The sequence below is a fragment of the Calonectris borealis genome, chromosome 11, assembly GCF_964195595.1.
Source record: "Calonectris borealis chromosome 11, bCalBor7.hap1.2, whole genome shotgun sequence".
NCBI classification, from domain to species: domain Eukaryota; kingdom Metazoa; phylum Chordata; class Aves; order Procellariiformes; family Procellariidae; genus Calonectris; species Calonectris borealis.
Window position 1 is genome coordinate 19,602,027 of NC_134322.1, and position 19,273 is coordinate 19,621,299.

General features: G+C 37.5%; 1 protein-coding gene across 1 annotated transcript in view; it reads left to right on the top strand.

Annotated features, from left to right (window-relative positions):
• TLN2 (talin 2) overlaps nucleotides 1–19,273 on the top strand; it is a 211,402-nt gene that overhangs the window by 52,165 nt on the left and 139,964 nt on the right. Inside the window, exon 2 of the mRNA XM_075160321.1 lies at nucleotides 18,940–19,022. The gene's annotated coding sequence lies outside the window, so the exon portion shown is untranslated. The remainder of the gene's footprint in view (nucleotides 1–18,939; nucleotides 19,023–19,273) is intronic.

The window sequence follows — 19,273 nt, forward strand, 5'->3', positions numbered from 1 at the left end:
TACCTGCTTAGTGATCTGAAAATATGCTAACAAAGCATGCATAGCATATTAAAAGGTACAAAAGGTATTAATCTTTGATAGAGCATGCCAGTTTTGCGGGTTTTTCCCCCCCTGCATGAAAACATTGTTTGACCAAAAACATTTACACTTAAGTAGAAAATGCAGCTAATGGTGCAGAGCCGCTGTGTAGTCAGGGGTGGAGTTCTGATGCCCTTTTCTTGTCCACTGACCAAGCTAAATCAGATTATTTACCAGTTAACTCTCTGAGCATGCACACAAACTACCACACTTTGCATGGTGCATCCAGACTTAAGCTGTTAAGTGAAGAACACTGTGTTTTCTGATTCAAAATACCCTGTTTGTTCAGGAGTATATTTGTGAGAAAGAAATAACTTTCACCACAGTTTTATTTAAGGAAAAGAAATAAAACAAACCCCCAAAAAACTAACAGCAAAAAAACCCTCGCAAACAGTTTTTCAGTGGAAGACTTCTTAGGTCAGCCTTTATTGTAATCTAACATCATAGATTCCTAGAAAATAAATTTGAGAGATATCAGGATGCCTGGTGGTTTAGTAAAAGAAATTAAGTTTCCAGTTATCTTTAACAGGTATCACATAGCACAGTAAGTAATTATCTTGCAATTGCTACTTTTGTTTTTAAAACTTAGTTTTGTTTGTAAATTTGACTACTTGTTGAAGAACATTTAAGTATTATCTACAAATCTTGGTTTTAGTTGCAGAAATTCTAGAATAATAACTATATCATTCAAACTTGCAGCTTGTGTGGGAGGAGGAATGCCTTGGGAAACTGGATCATGTAGTCCACTGAACTTTTCTCAAACTGTCTCACTGTTGGAGGTTACTTGTTGCTGTAATATTTAATTTGGAGCAAGGGACCTTTGAAAATTTCGATTTTAGAGTTAATAGCCACAGAAACATGGATTTTATTCTCTGGGCTAAATTCAAGTTTTGCGTTAGCTTGTATCACCCCACTGCTGTGTACTGGATTAAGGTCACAGCTGGAATTTGACCACGTGGCTGAAATGTGCTTTGTTTGTTGACAATGTCTTTTCTCCTCATTCTCAAGCTCGCATTGCTGTGCACATTGCCTTCTGTGAAATAAAGCTCTGGAATTATAGTGCAAGTTTGTTCTGGAGAACTGGATTAAAGCAGGGCTTTTATAACCACAAAGGAAGACATGCAGGTAGAATGTAACTTCAGTAATTTTTTGCTGGTGTCACTTATTGTCAGTGCTCAGCCTTATTCTACAATAGGTAGTATTGCTTGGTTGCAAATATGCTGTCTTCTTCAAAGGATAGTTTAGGGCTAGGGCATCTCTGCTGTAATTGTCGGCACTTTTAAAGGCTGACAGGTTACTAAGTGTAGTACTCAGAGGGGTGACTGCATTCAGGAAGTAGTAAAAATGGACCACACGACAGAAATAACTGCTTATTTCTTGGACCAGTGGCAAAGCTGGGAGTGCTTGTAAATCCTTGTGGACAGTGAGAGAGAGGCCTTGGAAAATGTCTTGAGACTTGGTTGTTTAAAAGGAGGGCCTGGTGGGTGGAATTGGAAAGCTATTGTGGAGCAGTTGCTGCTGGAAATGGAAGTTAAAGGGAAAAAACCCTTTTGCAACTTGAAGAGGAAAACTTTAGGGAAACTGGGCTTCAAGGAGAGAGACAGCGTATAAGTCTCTGGGATGAGCCACCTCATGACCGTGAAGAAAGCTACTGCATTTTTGTGAGGGTACATTTGGCTCCCTTGTATAGTGAAAAACCCTGAAATTTCCAAGGTCCTGGTTTTTTATACTGACCCTCTTCGCAGCTCAATGTATTGCAGGCATCATTTCCCTCCATCTCCGAAATTCTTAAGATCTCTTTTATTGTCCCAGAATCGTAATGGATGGGCAGGTGAGCATGACTATGTCCCTTTGTTCCCTGAAGCCTGATTGTGTGAAGGGTTCTAGCAGCAAGTGACCTGTCAGTTTAACTGAACCACAGTTGTCAAGGCAGAGAGTTCTTCAGGCCCTGCACATATAACTATTAATGTTATGTATTTAATGTTATCTTGATTTTGTTGTAAATGGCATCCTATTTGTTTTAAAAATCTACTTGGTAATAGTTGTACGGCAGCCTTATACACACTTCCTTTGTACAGAGGCATTTCCTTTAAACTCTTATTTTTAGTGTGTCAGTATTAATTGTCAGATGACTTTTTTTTTTAATTTGTTGAATGTCCTTTCTGCTACCTGTGTCACTGGCAGCACTGTGACTGTAAATAATTGTAAAGATTATATACATTATACTTGTACAGCTAGGGAAAATTATTGAAGAAAAAAGTGAAACCTTCACTTCTGTTGTTTTTCTTCCATCTTACTTTACTGCTTTCCCTGTGACTAGAATTTCAGTATCATAGTTTAATTAAAGTAATTCAGTCACTTCAGGCATGTGTGTCCTTTGGATAGAAAACATAAAAGCTCAGAGACACACACTCTCCATCATAGGGCTTTTTACTTGCTTCCCAAACTATCTGGTTGCTGTGAAAAATCTTTTCTGCTGCTTGAATTTCTTAAGCCTTCATTTGTGGATCCATGTCCCTAGGGACTTTTGCAATCAGAGGAAACCACTCTCCATCTTCCCAGATTTTTGTGCAGCTGTAAAGATAAGAGGAGGTAGAACACAGTGCCAGAATAGGTCAGCCTCTTAATTGCACTGGTGAATTCTAGGCAGTTTTGGAGTTTTCTTCAGACTTAAGATATTGTATCCTTGGTCTTTTCCCTGAGACAGACAGACGGACACACACACCCCCAGCAATTCAGAAATGTTTCAGAAGAATTGGATATCCTGGAAGTGATTATTTTCCATTGATAAAACTTTGTTCCTCTGCCTATTGTGTGTATTTCTCTAAGCTACACTAAGGTTATACTGCATTTAGTCTTCTATTTAATCCTAGAGTGGTACTTCCAAGTATAAGACTTGATCTGTTGTCTTCCATGCCCTCAGACTGATGTATCTCCTGTCGCTTTCTCACCAAGAAAAAAGTTGCCCCTCCTAAATGCTTGCCAGTTGCAAGTTCAGGGCAACATGCCAAGTGATTAATATGTCAACCAGAAGTGTGGTTCTTCCCCCTGCCCCTCCCCATGCGAGTCCAGAAGGAGGGTTTGGCTTGGATGTTCTTGCCTAGAGTTGCTTCCAAAAGCTTGTTGTCCATCTGTTTGTACAACTAAGTGCTATCCAAGGAGCCAGTAATGCATAGTTGTAGGAGACTTGAGTGTTAATCATTCATGAGAGCAGCTGGAGTGAAAGTCAATCCAGAAAACAGTTCTGAATTATCTCAAACTAAAATCTGATGTTAAAGGATATTTTGCAGTTGTCTTCTGCTTGGATTAAATTGGTAAAAAGGTAATTAACTTCTAGAAACACTTATGTCTCTGTAGTGCCTGCTTTCAAGGTGGTAGCTCAAAAAAGCTTGCATACTATTTAAATGTGGCCTTGTTAATTGTGGTTTACCTCGTGGATAACCATTATCTAATACTGGGCTCAGTAATAGCTCAGAGTTGTTGCTACCTTCTCAAGTTGTATGCACTGTATCCCTGAGTTGGGCTGCTCTGAATTTGCAGACAAGTCGGGAGCTTTGCTTCCAAAGTATACTGTGACAGAAGTGTATTCTATCACTTAAAAGCATAATGAGGAGCACTTAAAGGTTTTAGTGATAAAATCCATGTAATAACTGAAACACGGATTTAGAAACATAGCAATAAAGATGGAAGTTGAATTCTGACAGTCTCACTTGGCCTATTGACCTGCTAAATGCTACCTACTGAAATAGAATTGCATTATATCATCAGTTTTCAGGGACATGCTCACTTCCTCTGTTCATCCAAATGGCTTATGCATAGCCTTGCGGTAATCATTTACTTAATGTTGGTTCTTACATTCCTGTGGTCTATGAACAAAATTAATGTTCCTAAGCAGGTGTTTTAGTTATTGCATTAAACAATCAGTTGTATTCTTAGTAGACTCTTGTATTTTAATTTTAAGGTCTGTGACTTCTGAGAGCAAAAGCTGGGCAAAAGTTTCAGCCTTTTTGCACCTATGACTAATGTCCGTTCTCTGATCACTAGGGCCAAGCTGGTAGCTGGGCTGTTATATTGCTAGACTTTCAGATATGAATGTTATACATCAACTGCATTTATCATTAACTTGAGTAGACCTGTGTTAGCTGTTGCTCTTTCACATATCTGGGACAGTGAGGTCAGTTGTTACCTATGTGCTAGCTTGATGCAATAAAACCATTAAGTGCAGAATTGGACATAGGTCATGATTATCAAATTTTGCTTTTAGTGCAAATTCTGATTGTAGTGCTTCAGATTTTTGGCAGAGAATGGCGAAAAGGTTAGGGAGTATCATGTGCGGCAACTCAAGTTCCCAAATACTTTGCATGCGTTTCAAGCAGCCTGCGATAGAAGTTTTGGGTTGTGTTCGTCTTCCTTGTTAAATGGATTGTTCTGCCTAACTTGAATATGAGCTTTGTATACTTGGAGAATTAATACACAGGAAGTGTGTTTATTCTGAAGTGAGACTCTGGGATGAAAACCAGAGAGGCTTTAGCAGAGCTGTTAAGACAACCCAGCTGAGTTATAACAGTAATTTCTCCTTTCAAAATCTGGAAGCAATAAACACTTCAGATGTGCTTTCTGAATGCAATGGAATCAGTCCCTTGGGCAGACAGTGTATGAAAAAACCTTTGGAATTAACTTTGGATATCAACTCTATGATATTCTGAAAATACTGAAATGCTATATCCATACTCGAGCTAAGAATGCAATGTTTTATCTCTTCCTTTCTAAAGCCTTAGTTCTCCGCAGACTGGTGTCACAGTGACCTATTTCAAAAAGACCAGATAGGGAAATTGCTTGATTTACTTGGGTTTTTTGGCTTCAACTCCAGGACAATGAATGGAAAATCAGTGAAAATATATCTTTCTGGGGTCTCTGTTGTTGAAAGTGTTTAGGAGTCAGTCCACTCCTCCATACAAACAGCTTGTCTTGTTGCTGAGATGTGGGTTTTTTTGCTGTTGGTTTTTTGGTTTTTAAGCCATGCCACCCTGCAGCTGTACAGTGGCAACCATGCTAACTGCGCTTCTCAGTGGCAGGTAAAGGGCATTGTCTGTATCTGCAGCAGCAGTGTTGCAGGTCTACAATCACGTTAAACAATGGAAACCAGCTCTGAGTGACTAAGATTGTTGAGTACTTCAAGTTTTTGCAGTATTTAAGTAGCTTATTTGAGAGCAAAGGCAAACAATGCTTTCTCTCTAGCAAAATGCCTCGGGGTGACCTCATTTAAGTTTCTTGACAGAAAGATTATGGAAGTCTGGGCTGGTATGTGGAGGAAACTTATAGGAGCTAACTTCAAAGGTGAACCATAGTGAGGTATTGAAGCAGATCCAGAATGGGGAGCAATTGAAAAGGAGAGTATTTGGGGTTAAACAACCCGGGTACACAATTGGAGGGCTGATTTGGTTCAAGACCATTTCAGTGCAGAAGTGTGATGGAGTTTTACTTGCTTTTTACCCTATTGAATAAATATAAATTATGTATATAAAAAAAACATGGTCTAAGACCACATAGCTAGAAGGTAGTCAAAGCACCTTGAAAAGGGTTATTTCATGTTCTCCTACATAGCTTGGACGATGCGTCAGTCCAGAAACACATGCTTGGAAAGCTTAGTCCTGTCAAGAGAAGACATCTCTCTTCCTTTTACTGGGAGGGGGGAGTGAGGAGGAGGTTGAGTTTCTCATATGTTTGATTTCAATAAAGAGTATAAGCAGTGTGTATTTCTTATGTATGTGTTTTTCAACATTGTCTCTCCTTCTTCCCCCATTTAAATAGCCATTCCAGACAGTGTTCTCCCCTGGGACAGAGAGTGCTGTTCAACCTGTCTGTGAACACTGCAAAGCATCATTTTTGTTCTTTGGGGGATTTGGAGTGAAGCAATTACAATGACAGGAAGTGCTTGGGACTGAAAGAATTATGTCTGTGAGAAGACCTTATGAAATTCAAAGTATATTTTAATCAGAAAGAATTGATTTGGCAGCTGCATAGTTAAAGATGTGCTGTTTTTTCTGAAACGTTCATGTCCTCCAAGACAATCAGGCAGAGAACTGCTTTATGTGTATCTGGTGTAGTGTACAACAGTTGTGCATACACTCTGTAGAACTACTAAATTCTCAATCACTGAGGAGCTCTTAAGTAGTAGTGATTAAAGCTGCCTTTCAAATTCTGCGCCCCCCCCCAGTCATATCAAAAGACTTATACCTCCTACAAGAAAATAAATCCTTAATGCAGGAGATAGACACTCAGCTGCTTAATCTGTTTGATGCAGCTTCACTCACTTGCATAAATCGCTGTTATTTGGAGAGGGAAGCGCATTGAAAATAATTAAAGAATCATAGATTGCTAAGGTTGAAATACTGTATAGGAAGCTTGATACCAAGTCATTGTGCTGGGAAGATGAGCTTCAAGCACACAAGAAAACGAAAAAGTACTGTCTTAGAAATTCTTACAAAACTTTATTACTGCTAGTCTGCTTTGAGGAGCACATTTCTTCCTCTGGAGAGATCTAGAACAGTTGCTGATGACAGTGGGCTCACTTAGAGCTAGGAGAATAGTGTCTGTGGGTCAGGAAGTGCTTCACTTCAGTTCTAGTCAACCACATTCACTCTGGGTAATCTTTAATGCCAGTTGTTTTTGACCTCAACTTCTACAATCTTAAGAGCTTGACTGGCGTGACAACCTCCATTGACGGAAGGTGCCCATGGGCCTCAGGTGGCTGCTTATGATTGCATTTTGGACTCCGGACAGCTATTTAAAGCATGCACGCTAGTTGAATTAGCAGTTGCTGTTTATAGAAAACAGTTTTGGGTTAACTTTTTTCATTACTGATTACTGAGGTGGTAGCATACTAAAACAAATTAATTTTCAAGTACATAATGTTTCTTTTTTTCATCTTACTAGAATAAACTTAAGGAAATGATTTCCTGGGGGTAAAAGTTTGATCTTTGTTTCTGTATGTGGTTAGACAAATGTATAGAGGGAAAATTTATATAATACTGAGATAGGGAACACTTGCATAGTTTGCGTAGCAGAAATAAGTGTGGAGACTTCCTGAAATTTTAGCTCTTCCAATTCTAAAGTGATTTGAAACTCAGATATTAAATTATATCATAGTGTGCCCCCTAATTATTTGAGGTAATTTGATCTCCAGAAGTAGATAACTTTATCTACAAAGGCTGTTTTTATAGGGAGAAATAGTGAGAGAGAACTGTATTTACCACTGAATTTTGAAAATCAAGCTTTTTCTATGAGGGAAGTAATTTCAATTCCAAGACTTTTAGGTAGTCAAGACAATTACAAACAACTGGTGTTAAGATGTCGTACTATAAGTTATAGAGCTGTAATGGTAAACATACAGAGGAAGTTGTAACTTGCTTTCCAGAACTGCGTTTTGGTACCTGATTGCGCTGGACAGCCTTCTGCTTGTGTGGTCTGTCAGAAGACAGTTTTCATTTGCATAGTTCGAAAACAAATTGTAAGAATACTTTCAAGATGTCTTGATAAATTAATGGCCTTTCACTGGGATAATTTTTTTTTTCTTTTTGGGGACAAAATTGTATCTCAAGCTGTGAAGTTTAAAGATCAGGCATGGTATGTCAATTTTTATTTTATTTGAAGGAATTGAGATTTTAAGAATAGCTTTCTGGAGCACAAGAATGGAATAGAGGAATGAATCGATTTTGTAATCATTACTTGAATTTGGGCACCTCTGTGGAGTTTGTTAGCAGGTTGGTATATCTTGACATAAATTTTCTCCGGTACTACAAAATCCAATACTGTGTTTGACTCCACATTCTTCCCTCCTTCAGCACCCTGAATTTGGTAGCATAGGTCTGTGTACTGCCAGCTCTTCAGAATTACATGCAGTTTTAACAGCTGAATGATAGCTAGAATTATGTTCATGGAATTTTAACTGTTGAATTTCCTAGGCACAAAATATTTACATGAATACACTATTCTAGTAAGAAGGAGCTAAAGTTGTGACTGACTTTTGTTCTGGAAATATCTAAATCATATGAATGGAGATTGGAGTATTCTTACAGTACATATAATGCAAAATACAGCGAGACTTTTAACTCCCTGCTTTATAATATGAGCTTTTCAAGGTAAGAAGTTACAACCACTGGCAAAACCAACTTCAAGCTTTTGTTTTCAAATAGGAGAAACAGTAGGTACACCTTCTGGTGAGTATTGTAAAGACTTACCTCCCCCACGAATGGTTCACAGGACGCTCTTTGGGTCTTAAGGAAGGTGTTCCAAAGTTGTGTCTTTTTCCTAACTGCTGATTGGGTTTTCAAGCTGGGGTTTTCCTCAAATGCAATAGACTTCCTCCTGTTGGAAACTTCTAGCCTTGACTGTGTTAAAAATGCTGCGAGTGCCGTCCCTATGTGATGGAATGTAGTGTGAAGACCTCCTAGCTAAAGCCATTATAAGCTCTGTAAGGAGACCATGTGTGTTTACATGTCTAAAGTAATAATAACATGTGTATGTGTGTATGTATATAGAGTTGGCCCAGAATCATTTATCTCCACATCTCAGTGTAGTTGCATTTTTTTTGATAACCAGCTTTCATTCTGAGGAGGTCTAGGACCTGTTCTGTTTGTTTGGAGATTCTCTGTAATGCTCACAGACCTGGACAAGATGATACATCAAAGGTTTGTTGGCATACTAACAAAAGATTGGGTGGAATTTAAGTTTGTTTTGTTTTGGTGAGTTTGGATCATTCTGGTTTGAGGTCAAAATAATTTATCTTTCCAAACATTATAAATTTATATGCTAACATGAACTTTGGATATTTAGTATATTTGTGATTCAGTATGTTTCTTAGCATGTCAGGATAGTTAATGTGTTGCCTCAGTTAAGTATTTAATAACTTGGTCTGAAGATAAGGAAATTTTACAAACCACTGCTCTTTAAAAAGAATCTCTTCAGTCTAGTAAAACAGTGAGGATAATATAAAAATGAAAAATCCAAGTTTTATTTCTCTTGAAGTTGGATTTCCAACACTTTGTATCTGGAGTCTCTGAATCATTGTTACACTAACCCTTTGGATGCAAATATAGAACAGCCCAGCTTTCGAGGAGTATGTTTGGAAAGTTGGCAAACTTCCTATTAGTCATGCCAAAGAGGTAAATTGTATGCTTTGTCTGCCACAGTGTAAATGAACTGTAGTTCTGTTGTGAACAGATTTAGCTGGCAAATTTTATGCTAAATATAGACAGCTTGAGAATTCCACCATTAGAATGGCAGGTGTCCTGTCTTGGTAATGTACTGTGAAGAAATTGTACCAGCAACAAAAACCTTGTGGTGGTTTTGGTTTTTTCCTCTTTTACCTGTCCATTGAAAGATTACTTTTATTATTTTATTGCATATTCAGCTCATGCACCATCACTGGACATGAAATCTCAACTGCTAAAACTAATACTCACATTGCTAATGACTTTATTTGCAGGTATTTTGCCAAAATTGTGTATGAATTTCATGTCATCATTCAAGATGGAAGTGTTCACCTTATAGACGACCTCATAATTTGATTATAACTTTGTAGTATCTCTTGAAGTGACACATTTAAATTAATATTGGCAATGCAATAGATTTTTTGGTTTCAGTTAGCTTAACTGTCAGTACTTGGAACCAACCACCTTTGTTACCCTTCCTGCAGGGATTTTAATGTAAGACCTGGATCTGGTGATAGTTTTATTTTGTATGGGGTTAAAATCTACCAGGCACAGTCAAGCTATTTAAAATGTTCTTGTTAATGTATTTTCTTTAACTTTTTGAGAAGAAATACAGAAATGGTAACCATTGTAATAGGCAGTCATTTTAATTGCCTAAGACTGGATTTTTTCTAAATTGCCTTATGCTGTAAATTCCTCTTTGATGCAACTGTAAGCCTAGACTAATTGTTTTTTTTGGTGAAAGGGAAGGTTAAATATGTTTTCCTGAGGAGGAAAGCTTGACTGGGGATTGGGAGCAGGGCCAGTATTATATCATGCATTATTAGGCCTTTCTTGGATGAGTAGCTTGAAGGGAAATGTGAACCTACAGTAAAAGATGCTTATTTAGAAGTGTTTGAGGCCTGCATGATTCATGACTTAACAGTAAAAAAAAGTGGAAGTTCCCATATTTTTTTTTATAGTAGTTACTTATGATAGCTGAATTCACACTTTTTCATAAAGATGGTGCAAATATACTGTTGTTTATTTATATTGCCATAGAATGGCTGAGGTTCAACAGCTTTCACTGAACCAGTGAATCTTTGCAGTGGATTGCTGAATAATCGATGCTGTAATGTATGTCAGCATAAAGGGATGAGAAATCTGATTAATTTTGACCTGAGTGCAAGTACGTATTTGGATATTCTGAGTGTACAGCATTACAGCATGGGAAGAAGATAGACCCTATGCTGAGGAATTTCTTTCTGATACTATGGACTTGTGTTCACTGCTCAAGTGTTAATACCCAGCAGAGAACTGCAACTGTTCTAAGGCAAGCTACACTTTCTGTTCTCATGCAAAATAGGCTTAACATTTTGTTTATGGTTGTTAAACTGCTTATAGATTGTCTGGTTGGAAATAAAAGGTAACGTTAGCATAGATTCCAAATCATAAAAGGTTAGAAATTGCACTTAGTGTGATTGGTACCCTGATGAGGAAAGTGCCGTGTACTCATTTTCAAAGACCTGTTATTTCACATCATTACCTGTCGTTTTCAATTACTACGTATTGTATCACATGATTGAAAATTATGTATTTAGCTCTGTTTTTAAAAGACTATATTCTGTGCTCAAATCTAGAGCCAGAGATTTTACAGTAAATGAAGAACCATTGATGATGGCTGTGGTTAACTCCTTGCAGACATTGCAAGTCTGGCATACGTAATAGTGGTTGATACTTGTCATTCTCTGGACACTTCCTGTAGTGGTACTTGGAGGGTGAGTGTCATTCACATCATGACAGAAATGGTCATAGGTGGGTTTGACACGTGGCACCATTCTAGTGCGGGATTTCTTAGGAGGGCAGTAAAGCATGACTGCCTTGTAGTCATGTCAAACTTACTTTCTGTCATCAAAGGAAAGGCATTGCAATTTGATGCCAGGATGACATACCGTTCCGGACAAACGTTTCAAAGAACTTAGCAAGCGTGGCTGAATGTGAATATTTGCTGTAGCTTTTTCTGTAGTAGTAGTAGTAGTAATAAGAATAATAGTAATAATAAAAAAAAATTAAATAAGTTACCATTTAACTTTTGGTAGCCTTCTTTGCCTACCTTAAAAGCAGTAACAATTCACATTAAACAAGTTTTTGTCTTTCTACTAGACAACAAAATTAGAACCGTTTTTCTAACTTTCTTAGAGAGGAAGCTGGAGTTCAGAATAAAGTTTGAGTAATAACTGCTCCTTTATGGAAAACTGTCTACTGCTCTTGAAGAGCCCTGAACAGGAGGAAAGTAGTATTTGCCTTACAAAAACTTCAAATTAATGAAAACACAGGAAGATCTTTATCTCTTATATTAATCACAGAAAGCTGGCTCAGCCTTATAATGTAAGAGATCTAAGATAATTTTGAAAATACAGCAGAGTATAGTTGACTTTAAATGATCACAATAGGCACTTTTTTCTGCTATATACAAACATGCAGCCTTGAGAAGAAATTAATGACGTACTTTCCTCTTGTGTTGCAGAATTTATTTGTGCCTTTTCAGACCTCCACAAAACTATCATCCCGTATGTGCAGGATGCTGTAAAGATTGACAAACAGAAGCTGCAAAACAGTAGTTAAGATCTGATAGAGTGAAGCAGTAATAGATCCTTAGAGGTTGAAAGCTGAGTTTTGGCAGACCAGTGCAAGGCTGAGCTACCACCATCTGTGAGGTACAAAGGAAGAAAGTCTAGCTTGAATGCTTCAGCTCACACTGAAGCACTATTTTCATAAACTTCACAATTTTTAAGGAATAATGTTTAGTTCCAAGTGTAAGGGAAGAATTGCTTTTGAGAGTATAGTTTCACCTGGGGGATAGTCAAATGTGCCTAGATGCTGAATACCTTGTTCCAATAGGTGAATTCTGATAATTTATGAAGTATCTGACACAGCAGTAGACTATGTGGTATATGTTGCTGGAAGAAGAACAGGTTGGTTTGGTTATTTTGAACAGTTAATCTGGTTAAAATCACAGACGTCAGGCAAAAAGACTCATAAGTGTTGGATGGTTTGGACGTTGGATGGTTTGGAGTGGAGACAACCTGAGTGGCCTGTTATCTAGGGAGAGTGGGGCAATCTGTATTATGATCTGATAAATAGTAGTTTCTCAAACCTGAAGTGTAAATGATAGATCTATGCATCTGGTTGGAGGAAGGGCAAGAAATGACATTGCATATCATTTTGTTCTGCTTTCTGATATGGGTTTCCCACTGTAATGAACGTCTCCTGTAATTACTTTGCTGGGGAAAAAAAAAAGTTAGTTAAAATTGAATTTTGTATTTAAAGGTAAATGTTGTGTTTCAGTTCATACTATTAAAAACCGATTTACCTGCAGCAGCCATTTTGGGGTACAGGGTGCTTATTGGTCATTTTTTCCCTTTTGTAGCCCATTTTATGCTTCACAAATAGTAAGCATATTAGCAAAGCATGTGGGTGTTCTGTGTTGTTGAGCAAGTTACATATGATGAAACTACAGGCAGAATTTCTGGGTTTATGTGCAGTGTTCTTCTGTTTACCTTCTGCAGCTAGAAAAGCTTGCTGGTTTCAAGGTAGTACAATGCCTAAAACTTGAAAAACCCATAGTTGAAACCTGGCTGCAGGCATAAAGGAGGCTTTAGTCTCATAATTTAATAACTCTTCCTCATTAACCAAGAGGAGTGTAGTAATGGTTGTGCTATGATCTTCAATGTTTCATGGTTAGTGTAGTTACAGTATCTTGAAGGAACATTTATATAAAATATTTAAAGCTTTATCATAATGGCTTTTGGTAATGAACTGTTACCTAGATTAAAACCTAATACAAACCTCTTTGAAAATTTTTAAAATGAGAGCTTCTTCAAGTAGTATCAGGCTGAGATTTCTATTAGCTCTTCATTAGACTCTGTGAATAATGGTTCACAGTATATAGAAGGGCATGACTGTGTCTCTGGTTGTGTTTCTGTGATGGGCTCTTCATGCACTTGTCCTAGCATGGAGTGCATATACCCACATGCTTCATCTCAGAACGCTCCCCTGGATACCCCTGATTCCTGGCAATTGCTGCTGTGTTACTTTCCCTAGTTGAGCCAGTCTGCCCTCAAGAAAGAAAAGCCCGGGCGTAACCGTAGGTACCTGCAGGTTTACTCAAGGTGCATAAACTCAGTGTGTTGCTAATCCGTCTGGTTTTGTGTGTGCTATGCCATGCTTTAGGAGGAGGTAGCATATCTGTTCTCAGAAATCACCTGCAAAAATGTGGTTGGTGGTTACAAGAATATTTCATGTGCTAAATGCTAGAGATTGCATTTAATGAAAATTAATGAAATCCTATATTGATCTACTACACAAAAACATTACTGTTAGTTTTTAATGTCAGTTTGATAAGTAAAGTTGTATGTCAGCTGAGTTTTACTCAGGCTTATGGCTGTTTCCAGTAGATGTTCAGACAACCTTAAAGTTATTGTAGTTTTCAAGTATATTTTTGGTGGTGTCTTATCCCACCATTTCTTCACTTGATTAAGATGCCTCCCAGTGCTATTGAGCTGAATACCGCCTTAGTCTTGAAACAGAACCTGAAATACATGTTACATGGCACTTCCAAATAGTCAGTCAAATTCTTAACTGACTTAAGTTTGGAATATTTTTTCTTAACATTTTTTAATCTTATTATCAGTAGGCCTGATGTTGTTTCATGAATGCTACATTTGCCAGCGGAAGGTAACTCAACATTTTTACATGAATAAAAACGGGAAATCAAGGTCTTGAAGCCTGGTTGCAGTCTTCATTGCAAAGCAAACTTTGGAATGATTCTTCTTTAGTGTTCACTTGTGTGTGGTTTTTATATAAAGTGATGAAGATCCTTGTCCGTAAAGGCAGAAATCATATCAAGCGTTACATCAAAAAGGAACTTTGTGTTATAACAGAATTAGGCTTTACCAATTATTCCTCTGATATATTCACATGTCCTACTTAAATTGTGTTTGTACTAACACACTCTGAACCCATCTTTTCTGTACTGTAACTATATGAGTTTTTATATTAGAATATAGGAACTGATCTGTACTGGTCCGTAGGTTGTCTTTGCCCAATGAAGATGCTTCCTGCTTCACCTTCGAGGCTACCTGTTTGTGGTACAGAGTTGACTAAAAGCAATTGCATTGCAAATTCTGCATTATTATTAAACACTCATTGAGTGCAGTGTGTCCTACCTAAGCACGTTGCAGAGCCTCCCATGTGAGCGTATGTATCAGTGTGAGCACGTTCTCAGAATGTTGTTTTACAGAATGCATCTTCTTTGTTGTGCTGATTAGGGATTAGAGAGATGTCAGAAGACGAGAACAGAGGAAATACTTAAAGGGAGGATAGGAGCTGTATTCCTGTGGGTATTTTTAGTATATGGAGCTGAAATCCAGATTCAGGATGCAAAGGAATCAAAGTAGTAAGTTATTGAAAAGAGTTTTGAAGGAAGATGGGAATCTGCTTTTGTTATAGTTTGGGGACTATATTGGGTCCTGTTGAATATGTTCTTTGTAGTGTAATGTGAGTGGCTGCATAGACCATATTTCTCCATCCTTTCCTTAAATCTGCTTGGTGGAATTCAGTCCTATTTCATAGGGATGGGACTGGTAGCAGGGATTCAGCCTCTGAAGAGGATGCTTAAAATATCTGTGCCTCATAATATTGCATATTTCATATCCTTGTAGTAATTTACTCTCTTGTCTTTAAGAAAATAATAGAAGACAGATAGGTGGAGGAACTGAGAATTGAAGGAAGTCACACACTACAAAACATCTAAATTAGTACCAGCTTAAAATGGCCATTCAATGCCTTTATTGTGTGCAAGCAACATAAAGTTTTGAAGCACAGAACATACATCGTAGAACTAAACTTCCCAGCATCTTGGGGGGGGGGGGAAGGAACAATTCCCCTGTTTATAGCTCAAAATATTAAGCTATTAGCAGATACATTTAGCAGGGGTGATACAGTAATGTCGTGATAAATGCCAACAGGATTAAAACATAGGAATCTTTGTGTAAGGGACCATGTATTTTGATTTGCTTTTGGTTTTTACGGTAATGCTTCGCTAACAACAATAAGAAAATAACCGCCACACACACACACACAGAAAAACCTCCAGGAAAAAAAAAAAAAACAAACAAAAACCCCACACAAAACACAGCATAGGAAAAGGCACATAAACCCAAAGGAAATACATGGGCAGAAATATTTTCCACATTCAAAAAATGTACTACAAGAGGATGCTGGAGTTTATAGTCTCAGTGGGTCTGTAATCCAAATGCTACTGAATTAAACTACGTTATCACCAAGAAGTACATTCTGCTTCAGTGCTTTTCTTTATTAAGTCTTCTTGTTTTATAAATAACATCACTAGCACTTGAACCAAAAACACTTCATAGAAATGTAGCTGCAGCTAAGGAAAAAAAAGGGGGGTCGACACGGGATGCTTATGCTAAAAAATACTCCAAATATTCAGAAAGCCGTGTTGAATTTTGTGTGAACTTCCAGAATTAGGTGCTTTATGCACTCTTTGCTCCCACCCTACAATAGGTTAAGAATGTAAGTAGGCTCATGCTGTGAACAAATCCAGGGTTCAGGGCAGCTGATTTGCTGACTGGGCTTTTGGGCAGTCGAGTTCCATCTCTGACTTACATTCCGGGAAGTGAGGACAATAGAATAAACAAACAGCTATTAATAGTTTTTAGGGTCTCTTTTGCTCCAATTAGTAAGTAAAAAAATATATGGCTACTTCAGCAGTAATTAACCCACTTGAAAAATGAACATTCTTTCCACAGTCACATTTGTTCAAGCTAGTCTTAAAATGTAACATAGTATAAGCAATTTTTGTTTTCTCAGACTGCAAAACATACGTTCATTTTTCTACTGTTAAATATCCAGATAACTAAAATTCTACTATTTTAAATGAAGGTGTAATTTTGAAACATGCTATTCTACTCATTAGATTGCTCTGATAGCATGTGCAAATGCATTGTTCTGTTTCTTCTCTTGATGTAAAATATTGAGAGCAGTTCCTTCACCTCCTTCCTTCCCAGTCACATTTCTGATTAACATTTACATGAGTAGATAGACCCTCCTGATGAACTACAGAAAAATAGATTTCTAGTTCACTATATTTGGTTTATAGCTTGAAAACAAGAACTGATTTTTTTTTTTTTTAAGCAACAATTCTGTTATAGAACTGCAGCTGAAAAGAGCAGATTCCAAAGCAGCTTCCCATTTAAATCACAATGATGGTAAATGAACAGCGTGTATTGAATTGGAAAATTTATTTGGGGACCTTTGTCAGGTGTAACTAGAAAGAAGCAATACTTGGATGGTCACTTCATTCTCTGCTACATCAGATTTAGTTGTTTCCTAGATATGGTACATTCTTCAGACATTCATTTTTTGATACAAGTCTGGTAAGTGTCAGCCTTAATTGATGAAGGCTCTGAGTAGAGGTGAAGATGCTTCCAGCTAGTACTTGGTGCTTTCAGAGCTTGGGGATTTGAAAGGACTTCTGATGCCTTTGTCAACAGAGGACTGAAAATGAAGAAAGGTATCAATGTTGCAGGTGACTGAAATACTTCACAATTGCATTTGAAACAAATTTTAGAAATTTAAAATATGTGCAAGTATGGAGAAGTAAATAGTGGCTTCCAGGAAGTAGGGTGGCTGGCGAATTCATGGGCTGTACTGAACAGGACTTTGACATGTTACTGTAATACAAATACTTGCATTACAAATAAATCCCGTATATACTGATATAGCCACCTAAGAGAATGCATTAGATATGCAGACAAGTCCTGTGCACTGAACTTGCTTTTATCCTCACCTTAAATTTTAGCAGAAAAACCATAAGGTGCAGGCTGGTGGCACACCTTTTAATTAAACTTAATTGTACATTCTTTGTGCATTTCCGGAGACTTGGTAGGTGTTGAAAAGTTGAATGAGTGTAGATTAGGGGTCTAAATTTCAAAGTAGCAAACTACTACTATGCCAATTTTAATGCAGGTGCAAGTGATCCATTGGATGCTGAAAGAGTGGTCAGGCCTTGGAACAGGCTGCCCAGGGAAGTGGTTGAGTCACCATTCCTGGAAGTATTGAAAAGACGTGTAGATGAGGCGCTTAAGGGACATGGCTTAGTGGGCATGGTGGTGTTGGGTTGACGGTTGGACTTGATGATCTTAGAGGTCTTTTCCAACCTTAATGATTCTATGATTCTATGATTCTATGCTGAAATAATTGTCCTAATGCAGACTGCATTTACTCTGACCTGCAGTAAATCTCTTAACCTGCAGTTAATAGTTGTGTTGGCACAGAGCTGATGTTGCTTAGAAGTCCACTGAAAAGAAAAAAAAAATCACTTCTCTAATCAACCTAGACAAGAAAAACATCCTATGATTAATTTATTGTATTGGAAATGTTTTTGCCAGCTTTGGTTGGTTAAAATTTGCAAGAATTCTTTTGTTGCTCTAGGCTTTTCTCAGCTAAGAGGCATTCCTTGTTATGGAGCTGTATACATATGTAACTTTATTCTTTATCTTCCTGGTCTTTCTAAATTGATACATAAACTAGTTTCAAATTTGGATAGCTGTTGTGGATCAGAACTTCATCTGAATTTTTTGGTTGCAGTAAGAGAGTGCTCCAAGAGATCTGAAAGTGGGGTAAAAGCCTTCCATAACTACAGTCTGCACAGATGGAACATACACAGGCCTTTGCTAGCAGCAAGATCTAGGCCATCTTCTATTTGTCCAGACATATTACCATGCCTGGAAAAGTCATCAATCTTGTAAACTTTGAGATACTTGAAGAGAAGGTGGTGTTTATTTCATAGCACTGTGGGGGTCGGGGGCGGGGGGGAGGAATTGATAAATTGCAATTTATTTTGGTGTTCAAACTGTTTTGCCCATCCTCATGAGATGAGTATTAAACATGTATGCTGTATCAGTTTTTGTTTAGAGTAAAAACTAACAAACGATCCTAAGAATCCTAGGGAAAAAAAAGAAACCAAATTCTAAAAAACTAAGCCTAAAACCATCCAAATCACAAAGCCCACCTCCTCAAAACAACCAAAAACCTTGAAGTAGAGTTTCTGTCATCTTTTAAAAACAAAACAGAACTATTAATTCTATTTCTATTTTTCTGCAATTATACTCTTGGAAGGGGGTTCACTGGGGAAGGGAAATTGCCCGGAGAGGCTTGTGCTGCGCTGTTTTCTACTAAGTTACTCCACACTTCTACTAAGTTAAACCATAGAAAAGAACAGTTAATGCAAAATAGACATCTCTGAGAGGTCAATGTGATTGTTTAATTTATGTTTACACCCAGACTTGTGCTGCAAGTTTTTTGTTAAGTGACTAGACAATTTCAAAGTATTTACCTGTATAAACTCAGAGTTCATTTATTATGAGCTTTTAAGTGTGAGTAATTTGGAAGCCTGGATTGAATTTTATTTTCGTGAACTTAAAGCTATTCTTCTTGGCAATGCAAATTCTGACTCCCAAAGACAAAAGGAAACTTATAACTTCCTGAGTTGCTTCCTTTCCAGTGTGTTGGCAGAAGGTACTTTAAAACTAGAAATTAATGGACTGGGGATAAGAAAGTAACTTGTTTATATCCTGTGTTACAGAACTGGTTGCTGGAAGCATTCCACATAGTCAAGCAGTACTTTCAGACAAGCTTATTTTCTATTAAATGAAGTTTAATTTTGAGGTAAGGTTCTGTTTAATTTTCTTTGTTATGTATATAATAACATAAAAACTCCTACAGTACTTAAAAACTTCTATCTGCTGCCTGTATATATTAGTGTAATATTTTCTTTAGAGAATGCATGAAATGTATACAGCTGTGGCTGTGTTTGTGAAGAGAGAAATCAAGCTGAAAAATAAATATGATGCATGAATATTGAAGCTCCAAGTAAACATTGCAATTAACAGCCAGGAGACTAACCTGACCATTACAGC